Raw genomic sequence first — 12,439 nt, 5'->3', positions numbered from 1 at the left:
TGGTTGAGGTTTTAGGTGTGGTCTAGCCTTAAGGTAGAAGTGAAATCTCTCAAAATCATCAGCCAAGTTAACTTCTTTTTTAAACGGTTCTGCCTTGCTTTGTTTATGCTTTCTGAACTGTTAGAAATAGATTTACCACCCGGCTTCTAGGAAGCTGTTAGGGGATTGTCTTTTTCCTTTATCATCATCCATATTCCCAGATTCTGACCCTAAGCCTCCGTTTCCTAAGCCTCCGTTTCCTTTAATGGAAATCTGCACTGCCTCCTCACCTGTCAATCACTTCTCTGAGACAAGACACTAAGTCTCCATCACTTTCAATTCTCATTTTAAGTTGATTTCCATTGGTTTCAATATATTATACCTAATTGCTATGAGTTCCCTAACTAAGTATGGCCTGCTACTTACTTAGGAAAGAACATCTTAAATTCTTTGTCCCTCAGTCTTTCTATTTGTAATTCAAAGATGAGGTAAAAACCAAAAAAACCCATTGCCATTGAGTCGATTCCAACTCACAGCGACCCTATACGACAGGGTAGAACTGCCTCATAGGGTTTCCAAGGAGCAGCTGGTAGATTCAAACGCCGACCTTCTGGTTAGCAGCTGATCTCAACCACTGTGCCACCAGGGCTCTGAAGATGGAGTGTGGGATGATAATGCCAGTTCTTCCGAATTTCAAAGATTGTTCTGAGGACCAAATAAGAAAATGCATTAAATAGATATATTATAGAACTATAAATCATTCTAGAAAACTGAGATATTATTATACATTCTCCCTAAGTCTGATTATCTTTCAGCCAGCCTGGCTCCACCAAACCTTCCTCGTTCCAACACTTACTACCTGTGTGGTCTTGAGTGAATAACTTGAAAAAAAGTATTTATTGAGGGTCTTCTAGGTTAAGTACAGGGTTTAGAGAGAAAAACTGATTTGCATAAGGTTAACACAGTGAGCGGTAGAACCAAAAGAGAATTCACATCTTTTGTCTTTAAGCCCAGCTGCCACCCATTGCCCTATCCTGCTTCTCTAGGGGTATATCAAGGAATTTAAAGATTATTGCCAACAACAATACAATCTTACTCTCTTTGTTAGTTTGTTAGTTTGTTAGGTCAAATTTGTCTATAGTTTCCTCTTAGCATTTTTATGGGATACTACAATTTGTTCCACCAATGAAAAGCCTGAGATACCAGGCTCAATTAATAGGAAGCAAATATTTCTTATATTTTCATAATCTATACTAAAAATTAAAAGATCATTTTGGTTCTGCTCACATTTTTAAAACTTCTTACTTAAATAGTTTTTATTATGAAATTGTCTGCCTTCTTTAGATGAATTCTTGTCCATGTTTCAGATTTTCTTGATATCTGTATTTTTTATATCTACTTGATACATCCATGAATACAAAAACTTGTCTCACCACATTCTTAACAACATTTTACTAGTGGTTTATTTCTCCATCCCCACCCAAAAAAAAAAACACCAACTTGTGCATAAATAACCAGTTCTTAGCTTTTTAGATCAATTATTCAATTTTATAACTGGGTAAGGTCTGTCATTCAGAGAATTAATCTTTTCTTCAGTTCAAAAATATTTTATTCTTTTTTTGCTTATACTGAATTCGCCTTCAGATCTAAATATTTTCTTGTCCTGGTATTTAGCATAGTGTAACGGTTAACAGACATGCTTTGGAGTCTGATAGATTTGAGTTTGAGTTCTGCTTTGTCACTCACTGGCTGTTTTGCCTGGAAAGGTGAGGTGATTTTGCCAAGTCTCAGTTTCTTCCTCTGTAACATGTGTTTGGTGTCCAATAGGTACCATTGAACAATAAGTATTTTTGGTTACTTTTCTCAGCATTCTTCAAGACTGCTTGAGATTTTTCCTCTAGCTCACTGATTCCATTTTCTGCCATGTGAATTTGGTTCTTTATATGCTCCTTTGGTGTTTTAATTCTATAATTATTCAACTGAATTGCTTCACTCATGTCTTACCTCTGTCAACCTGCATCTCAATGTATTGTTTTTTCAATTAATCTTGTTCTTTCAAAGAGATCAGGGTTTTTGTTTTGTTTTTTTGGTATTTCTTTGGAGACACAAAACAGAAGCTTCTACGTGTTTCTTCTTTTTCCTGTGGTAAGTCTTTTCCAAAAGTATGCTTTTTCTCAGCTCTGTGAAGGCACTGTATCTGTCTTTTATATTGCAACATATTTCCCTGTGTCCTTTGTTGCTCTTTTCCTGTCCCCTGATGAAAACTTGGGCAGACCGCATGACTTTTCTGCTCGCTCTGAGGTAATGAACAGTGCTACAATGACTTTAAATCACAAGCATAGTCTTAATTTAGAAATTAGAAGACTCCAGTCAAGAAAGTAATCAGAACTGTGAATTTCCAGCATTCTTTAGGCTGGAAACACGTAGGGGGAATGAGGTGATAAATGGCTTCTTCTCTAGTCAGTACTCAACTTCCACCCCACTTGGCTTGTCCACTGTTTTTGAACCCTTTTGGGATGAAATAGGGTTGGGAAGAAGTGTTAAGTTATAAACAAAATTCTTATTTGAACTGACACTCAAAGGCTTCCTATAAATGTCCTCGGACTGGCCAATGTTTGAAGCTCTTTTTTTGGTGAGTGTTTCTGAAGGTTCTTTGGCAATTTCCATCATTGAGGGCCCCTCTCCTACAGTTCTCTTTACCTGGAAAGATGTATATCTATTCTGGACTGTCCCTTGCAACTCTTTCTGTAGGTCCTAGGAATTCAGGACTCATCTCTAACTTCTCACTACTGGAGCCCTCCCTCTCCTCCAGATGTCCCACTGGACAGGACCAAAGATGTTACAACACTGCCTTTCTCTCCTGTATGGCCCACATCTTCTCCAGAGCAAAATCTACACATTTCTTTGCACAGACAAACAGGCCACAGGGTGTTTGAGTTTTCTCAGACATGATTCAGGCACCAGTGCTTCTGTGAATACCCAGTGCAAGCCCCCAGAGTGATGCTGTAGCAGCTCACCTCACAAGGCCTGAGATGAACAAAGCAGAACTCCTTAATCCTGTGTGTGTTTGTGTCGGGGGATGGAAACTATCATAGTCTGGCAAGGGTTTTTTCTCCAGATAAATATCTTCACAAATCACGTCCTGATCCCTTTTTAGATCTCCGATTTAGCTGAAGAGTTCAAGGTCACATATCTGGAGAACAAAATTTCCCTTGTAATGCTGCATATACAGATTTGTTTTATAGTCACTTTAGTGTCTGATGTATCTCAATTTCGCTTCTGTTCTGTTGAAGGTTCAATTTTATCATAACTTTATAAATTCATAACTAAGTTTTTGAAAGAACACAAAGTTCAACCTAAAGTTGCACATACGCCCTTGAACTGTCCCTGGGGGTATTTATTCATTCAATAGCCATTCATTCAATTGATATTCTGTCTGCCAATCAGTATATTGGGTAATGGGTATACAATAATCCCTGCTAATGAAGCTAACTGTCTGCTCACACCAGGTGCAGCTGATCTTATGGAAGCAGTGCCCTAGAGTAGATGGTCACTTTGACCTAGAGGCAAAAAGTTGTTATCATGACTTCCAACACTATTATTTGTTAGATGACTGGTGGAAAACACAGGATTCAATTGATGCCTAGAAATGTGAGGAAGCCATAGCCAAAGTTGGAGTGCCAGGGCTCTCAATCCTTTTGATAAAGGCAGTTACCAAAAGTACCATCTCAGAGGAATAGTAGACAAATGCCAGGATGACAGTCTAACATCAAGCTTCCATTTCAAAGAGGGTAAGAAAGGGGAGTCCAAGTGAAATGCAAAAGAAGTAGAGACAGGCAGGGCTAAAAAGAGGGAGATTTGGAGGAGGTGTTGAGGAGTGGAGCAAGGAGAAAGTTCTAAGTGGAAAAGCAGGTGGATGTAAACCTTTTTAACTGGCTCTTAGGAGGCTGGGCATGTTCTAAAGGGAAGCTGGTGGAATAAACATTAGCCCAAGAGATCAGGCAGCCTCAAAAGTAGGTAGCAGTTTCAGATGCTGACTCTGTCATGGTTGTAATAGTCTTGATAAAGCCAAGGACACCCAGTTTTCTTCTTTTAAGAGCTCAACATATCAATGTGGAATTCTAGAAGTGGAACAAATGGTCAGGAAATAGTTCAGGCATCAAATTATGATTTAAAGAAAGACAGGTCAAAAAAGATCAGAAGGGGATAGGAAAACAGTGGTCACTAGTCCTTAATAGGACTCCCCCATGTATCTCTATGGGGTTCACATAAAATATTATTCCCAGAAAGTGAGGGTCCAGTACTTGGTCCACAAAGCTACCTGAACCACCTCATTTTGGAGACAGAAGTCTGCTACCTTTTGTTCTAAACAATGGAACATGATACCTTCTCTGGCTGTAGAGGGTGGTTAAGGCTTCTTATATCCTGTGGTTGGCTGATGAGATACAGAAGTAGTGCAGGGTCCTCACAGACCAGGCACTCTGTCCACCTTCAGTGCAAACATAGCAACTGGCCTAGTAGTTTTGCTTCTTTTAAGAGTTGAACATGATTCAGGGAATGTTGCCTAACCTTGTTCTTCATGCAAGTGGAAGTTACGGGTTGATATAAATCCAGATAGCAAATTTGGGTGATTGGTACAAATTGGTGCAAATTTGGGTGATTGGGGCAGGAACAGAGCAAAATTTTGCTAACTGTTATGATGTGTAGAACAAGGGGAAATTATTGAAAGCTGAATTTAAAGGGAAGTCAAAGTCAGAAAAAATTTTATAGTCTAAAATCATGTTTCATAGAACATGAGGAGGTTAAAGCAGACAGACCTGAAGGAATTCCCTGCCCAAGAATGAATATAGCCAACGTAGTTCTCTGTGTGGTGACAGTTGTGGTTCAGTAGTAGAATTCTTGCCTTCCACGAAGGACAAAAAACCAGAAAAGCCAAACTTGCTGCCATTGAATTGAATTTGACTCATAGCAACCCTACAGGACAGAGTAGAACTGCCCTGTAGGGTTTCCAAGGAGCAGCTGGTGGATTTGAACTGCCAACTTTTTGGTTAGCAGTGAGCTCATAACCACTGTGCCACCACGGCTTCATCCAGGAGACCCGGGTTCAATTCTTAACCAACGCACCTCATGCACAGCCACCACCCCTCTGTCAGAAAAGGCTTGTGTGTTGCTATGATGCTAAACAGGTTTCAGTGGAGCTTTCAGACTATATTCATGTCTTCCCTTTTCTTATACCATATCTGTTCACATGATTTCAGGCTATAAACTTTGCCCTGATCTAACTTCCCCTTAAATTCTGCTTTCAGTAATTTCCTCTAGTTCTAAACATCGTGAAAAGGGGAGAGAGCCAATAAAAACCCTATGGATATACCACTGATTCAATCTGTAACCGATCATGGGGATGGTGGAGGATCGGCTTAGTTTCATTGGGCATAGGCTCATCATGAGTCAGGGGCTGGCTCAATGGCAGCTAAAAACAACAACAAGCTCTATATGTAAAATTCAAAGCCGGAATTGTAGGTAATGAAGGCCCACGTGGAAGCAGACCCTTTCACTCCATCACTAAGACAAAGAGATGAGACTACGTCTTGTCTTTTCCCAATTCACCCTCTCTCAGGATGACTTTTCCTAATTTTTTCCCTTTGAAGCTGTCTTTGCTTTTTTTGGCTTTGTTGTTGTTGGTTTTGTTTTAAACCTGGATTTGCTTATATGAAAGTTATTCATGGAGAAATTTGCTCACACTGTCTACCTAGAGAATGTCTTCAATGCTACAATTCACTGAAGACAGCACTCAGACAATTCCTTGAAGCAAAGGAAGTACAGTCAAGAAACAGTGTAGGATTTACTTTCACTATTTATAACATTCCAATTCTCATAACATCAAAATTGGGGGAAAATATTCTACATCTTCACTACAGTATGAATGTTACACCTCTTTGGTGAAGAGATGGCTATGCAATGCTAACATTCAGAACAAATTTGGTATCCCAGACAGAGGGCTGGACTGGTTTCTTATTTAAAATTAGCTGTTGAAGAAAATAAATCTGGATACTATAAAAAAAATTATACCTGTATCAGGCTTAAAAAGATTTTTTAAACAATTGTTAGGCCAACACATCATATTGCCAAACCCATAAACGGCTTCAAGAAACAGATGGAATTTATATCACAGACTCGCCAACTTCATGGGGAGGAATCTTTGAGTCCAATTAACCCCTTGGCAACAGTGTTTAATCTGGAGGGATATGCTCAGAGCATCCAAAAATAATTTGTCTAGACTTACCCACGCAGGATTTTCTATGCCTGGTTCTCCAGAGCAGAGTCACAAGGATCCAAAGAAGTGGGCAGGGTCTCTTGAATACGTAAATGTTCTCGAGGATATCTCCATAACAGGCTTACAAGGCAGGTATTTCACCTCTGCTGGACATGTCATTCAGTCTTGCTAGGATTTCTAATGCAAGCACCACGGCCCCAATTAAAAGAAAATACAAAAACATGTCAGCATGTGCTGAACTACTACTGAGACAGCAAAAGACAAAGAATCAAGGAAGAATGTTTCATATAAAATGTTGTCAGTTCAATTTATGTAGATATTTTCAACCAATTTCAGAAAGAAATGGAAATTAAAAAATAATTCACCCTCTTTGTAATTTTACTAGCATTTTGAATATTATCTCCTCAAGTGGTTAAGCCAAGTCAGTTATAAAACAGTGCACTTAATCAAGTTGCCTCTTGTGGCTACAGGCTGTATGCAGCAGTACTGTGGAACAGAGGGCTGGAACCACTTCCCTGTGGGCCTGGATTACAAGTGCATTCATGCTCCTGTATCTGAAATTACGTGGATGTGGTTCTTGCAAGGCTGAGAAATGGAATGGACCAGCACCTTTCAAAGGGCCACTGCAGGACTCAGTCCCTAACCCAAGACCTGGCTTGTCAACAAACAAAAGAACTGCATACACTGATCACAGTGGGAAGGGAAGAGACGATAACAAAAGTGAGAAATTAGGTAAGCTAGTGAAAAGGGAGAAATGAGGTGTGAATGGGGCAAGCAACAAATTAAAAAGGAAAGAAAAATGCAAGCATTTGATATATCAAATTTTGTTGACCTTAGGCTAGACAAGAGACAGATGAGAAGCTTAAAAAACTGACAGAAAAAAATCTGGGAACAAATACGTGGAAATCTTATATATGCTACTGATTTCTTGTTTCCATTATTATTATTATTATTTAGTCAGAAATTTTATTCATTTTTCAAAGTTTTACAGCTTTAGCAAAAATAATGGTCACTGTATGTGAGTATAAAATGTAAGTCAAAAAAAAAAAAAAAAAGGAAAAATAATCCAAAAAACCAACCCCTTCAAAAATGAGTTAGCATATTGGCCATGATCCACAATCCTCACACATAAATTCCCATTACAAGATAATAATTTATATTAATTGGGTCCTACCAAGAAGGCCTGGCTACATAGTGGTTAAATGCTACTGCTGCTAATCAGAAGGTCGGCAGTTTGAATCCATTAGGCGCTGCTTGGAAACTCTGTGGGGCAGTTCTACTCTGTCCTATAGTGTCACTATGAGTCGGAATCGACTCGACGGCAACAGGCTTGGGCTTGGTAGCAAGAAGGCTACAACCTAGTTCTCTCCTAAATATGAGTTATATTCCTGTTATTATGATTCTGCCATTTTAATGAATTTGTTATAAAGATTCTGAGTCTGAAGAAATTCCCTTTCACTCTCAATACTTTCATAGGGCTTATCGCCAGCGTGGGCTCTCCAAAAACTGGAAGATGTGAATTCTGACCAAAGCCAACACCACACTTCACATTTCTAAAGATTCTTGCCAGCATGGACTTTCTGATGGTATATAAGACGAGAACGGTGACTGAAGTCCTTACCACACACATAACATTTGTATGGTTTTTCTCCAGTGTGGACTCCAGGGTTTGAAGATGTGAACTCTGACTGAAGCCCTTACCACATTCATCACATCTACATAGTTTCTCTCTAGTATGAACACTCAGGCGGACTCGAAGATTTGAGGGGAGACTGAAAGCCTTATCACACTCCTCACATTTATGGGGTTTTTCTCGTGGGTGGACCCTCTGATGATGGTGAAGATTCAAGCTCCTACCAAAGGCCTTCCCACATCCCTCACATTTATATGGTTTTTCTCCAATGCAACCTCTCTGATGGTATATAAATTGTGAACTGTATCTAAAGCCCTTTCCACAGACGTCACATTTACATGGCTTCTCTCCAGTGTGGACACTGATGAGACTAGAGACCTGAGGACTGGCTGAAGCTTTTACCACATACGCCACATCTGTAAGGTTTCTCTCCAGTACGAACTCTCTGATACACCCAGAAATCTTTGCCCTGACAAGCTCTTATCACACTCCTCACATTTATAGGGTTTCTCTCCCACGTGGACTCTCTGATAAGTATGAAGATTTGATCTCCAGCTAAAACCTTTTTCTCACTCCTCACATTTATGTTTTTTCTCCAGTGTGAATTACTTGATGCAGTTTAAGATTTGAACTATAATTGAAGCCCTTACCACATACATCACACTTGTATGGTTTCTCCCTGGTGTGGACTCTCTGATGGGTATGAAGTTTTGAAGACTGGCTGAAGTCCTTACCACACGTATCACATTTGAATCATTTCTCTCCAGTGTGGACATTCTGATGAGCTTGAAGATCTGATGCCTGACTGAAGCCCTTACCTCACACATTACACTTATAGGGCTTCTCTCCCATGTGAACTCTATAATGAACGTGAAGATCCGTGTTACAGGTAAAGCCTTTCCCACATCCCTCATATTTGTGTGGCTTCTCTCCAGCATGGGCTCTCCAATGGCAAATTAATGGTGAATTGTGCCTGAAGCCCTTACCATGACGTTACATTCGTAGGGTTTCTCCCCATTGTGGGCCCCCTGATGTACGTGAAAACGCACAGCCTGTGGGAAGCCCTTACTACACTCCTCACATTTACAGGGTTTCTCACCCCTGTGGACCCTCCGATGAACATGAAGGTTAACACTCCAACCAAAGCCACATTCTTCACATTTGTACCGTTTTTCTTCAGTGTGGACCCTCTGATGGCATTGAAAATTCGAATTTTGGCTAAAACATTTACCACGCTCCTCACATTTATAAGGTTTCTCTCCCATGTGAGTTCTGTAATGAATGATAAGACCTGTGCTGCTACCGAATCCCTTGCTACAACTGTCACATCTATAGGCTTTCTCTCCTGTATGATTAGACTGTTAAGCATGAAGGGAGTTCTTATGAGAGCAATCATCAGGTTCTCCTGGGTGAATTCTCTGATGAGTTTGCAGATGCAAGCTCTGATTGAAACATTTCTCTCCTGTGTGAACACTTGGATGAATGGAAAAAACCAAGCTATAACTCAAGCCTTGTCCACACTCACTACATGCATGTGGCTTTTCTCCTAAGAGTAATTGCTGACTGGAGTCATCACTAAAGAGTTTACCACATTCACCACATTTGTAGGGTTGTAATTCTGTGCCAGTTTTAATACACTCATGAAGTGGTGATTTCTTCATGAAGTCTTCATGTATTCAAAGGTTACTTTTCATGTTAAATTCTTTACTTCTATTCTGATTCTGTGACTCACTCAGATATGTTTTCCTCCAAGGATCCTGGGTTCTTGAAGTTGAAAACCCTTGATTTTCAATACAATTGGAGCTATCTCCTTTATGCTTCACTACACTGTTCTTGTTTTCAGAAACCTGAGTTGAATCACCTTATAGTAACTGGGAACTCTTCCCTTGAAGATTTACCATGGAGTCCTGACGCTTGGTTAATTCACTTGCAACTTTTTCCCAACAGGATAGCTCTTCATGGAAAAAGTATTTTAATACAACTTTTCAAAGAGTCTTCATCTCATTTTGATTCTTACAGCTTCTTTGGGTTTCTGTCTCCATCATCCAAAGCTTTTCTTCTGCTTCCAACTGGAATAGTGTATCTAGTTTGAAGGTATGTCTGTAAACAGGTTCTGCTGCGATGTGAGCAGTTCTTGGATCTCCTGATCCACAGAGACCAGGTTCCTAAAGTTTTCCACCATCAGGTCTCAGTGAAGACCACAGCCACGTTCTTGAATGACACTGCTTTCTGAAATTTGGTCATTTTCTCCTGCTCCTTCTGGGGAAGGTCAGAGTTCTGAGAAGACATAACTCATATGTCTTTCCAAAGACTAAACAAGTAGGTGGAAAGTTCTTAAGAACCAGAAGTCCCTTTTTCTTGCAGCTGGGGCTATGCTGTGAGAAGCAATAAGTTTCTCCTTCCTCCTTTCTGAATGCAGGCATGGTGAAGAAAAGGATGTGGTGAGATATCACGATTGTGTTTCTCTACTGGATAAACCTCAGTGGACATCCCCAGGAACTAGCTCGAGGTGACTCCGTCTTTATCACTGTTAGAGATAAGGAAACTAGAATGCTGAGATAACAACTCCCTACACAGTACGATAAAAGGAGCAGAGCTGCTGGGTTAAGTGGGGAAGAGTTAAGGGAAACCAAACTTCCATCCTCTGCCTCTCTGCCTACACCGGTAGCCATGGCTTCTCTGTCCTACCACTGACAGTTAAGTTGTGGCTAGTCACATGCGCAGCCTAAAAAAACTCTCCACCACCATTACTGATGTACTCTTCAGTAGGTCATCAATATCATTACTCCCATTTTACAGATGAAAAAATGGAGACTTAGGGACTTAGAGAGTGAGACTAAGGGAGAAAAATATGGTAGCCTGCTTCCATAAAGATTACAACCTTGGGAACCCTATGGGGCAGTCCTAATCTGTCCTGTAGGGCCACTATAAATCGGAATTGACTCCACGGTGATGGGTTGTTGTTGTAGAATCTCAAAAAAAAAAAAAAATTGCCATTGAGTCAATGCTGACTCATGGTGACCCCATGTATTTCAGAGTAGAACTGTGCTCCATAGGGTTTTCCATGGCTGATTTTTTTTTTTTTTGTAAGTAGATCATCAGGCTTCTCTTCTAAGGTGCCTCTGGGTGCACTCAACTTTGTTTTAAAAACTTGATAGATAGCAATCTGGAAGGAAATTCCTGGAAATGTTAATAAAACCAAACCCATTGCCATGGAGTCAATTCTGACTCAAAGCGACCCTATAGGACAGAGTAGAACTGCCCCATAGGATTTCCAAGGAGTGCCCAGTGGAATCGAACTGCCGACCTTTTGGTTAGCAGCCATAGCTCTTAACCACTAACCCACTGCTGTCGAGTTGATTCCGCCTCATAGTGACCCCCTATAGGACAGAGCAGAACTGCCCCATAGAGTTTCCAAGGAGTGCCTGGTGGATTTGAACTGCCAACCTCTTGGTTAACAGCTGTAGCACTTAACCACTACGCCACCAAGGTTTCCAACTATACCACCAGAAATGTTAATAGTGGTAAATAAATGTGATGTCTTAGCAGTTAAGTAGTGGACCCTAGACCTTGGCTGCCTGCTTTTGAATCCTGGCCATGCCACCTATGAGCCAAGTGACTTTGGGTAAGTAACTTAACCTGTTACTTATCTCAGTTTTCTTATCTATGTAATGAAGACAATAATAGTATCTATCTCATTAAAGTGATCGAGAGAGTTAAAAGAATTAACATAAGTACAGCACTTGGAACAGTGCCTGTTTCACAGTAAGCACCACGTAAGTTGATCATTTTTTTAGATATTATGTATGATGTATAATTTTCTTCTTTATACATTTTGAAATTTCCAACATTTTAGCATGTGTTTGTGTTGATTTAATAATCTAATGCCCCCCCCAAAAAATGTGAAAATAATAACAAGTGACCAGCAACCTTCCACAGCTGGCTGACCTGAAGGTTCTGTCCCCATCAAGATTCAGAGCTCGTTTATAACACTCTCCATTTTTCAGCTGTTTGGAAAATTTGTCTAACAGGTAGGTGCCTTGTTTGCTAAAGGAAAGCTCTGTGAATTATAGCTATCCCAAAGTTCCCCTGATGAAACCAGAGCAGATGTTTGAGCAAGTATTCAAGGTATCCAGGATTCCTTAAAGGGACAAGGTCCATGTTGAACTCATCAAGCAAAAGAAACAAACACCAATTTCCAGGTAACCTTGTGCAAATCGGATGGCAGGTAAATTAATCAAGTTTTCCAGACACTGAGTCTTTCTTTTATACAACTCTTAGCAACTTGCCTTGGGCTATTAGTCTCACTATAAATATGTACCGAAGCAAATGCAAAAGCATTCACCCCAAAAGTTAACAGAACTAAATTCACAAGAAACATGGCACACATCAGACAACTGGGAACAAATACAGAAAGCGGGACTTCTTCCAACCAGATGCTTCTCAAAATATGTGGCAAACGTTTTAAAGAGTCCTGTAAGGATTTCAAGAGCCATTCTTCTAGATTAAGAAAAGCACAGAAGGGATACAGACAAAGAACAGATGGTGTGCAT

General features: G+C 40.1%; 1 pseudogene; it reads right to left on the bottom strand.

Moving 5' to 3' along the window:
- Positions 1–7,459: 7,459 nt before the first annotated feature.
- Positions 7,460–10,292, bottom strand: LOC111751715 (zinc finger protein 227-like; annotated as a pseudogene).
- Positions 10,293–12,439: the final 2,147 nt, after the last annotated feature.

This window comes from Loxodonta africana, chromosome 5 (genome assembly GCF_030014295.1).
Source record: "Loxodonta africana isolate mLoxAfr1 chromosome 5, mLoxAfr1.hap2, whole genome shotgun sequence".
NCBI lineage: Eukaryota > Metazoa > Chordata > Mammalia > Proboscidea > Elephantidae > Loxodonta > Loxodonta africana.
Note: the sequence above shows the minus strand (reverse complement) of the source record. Positions and strands in the feature narration are given on the sequence as shown.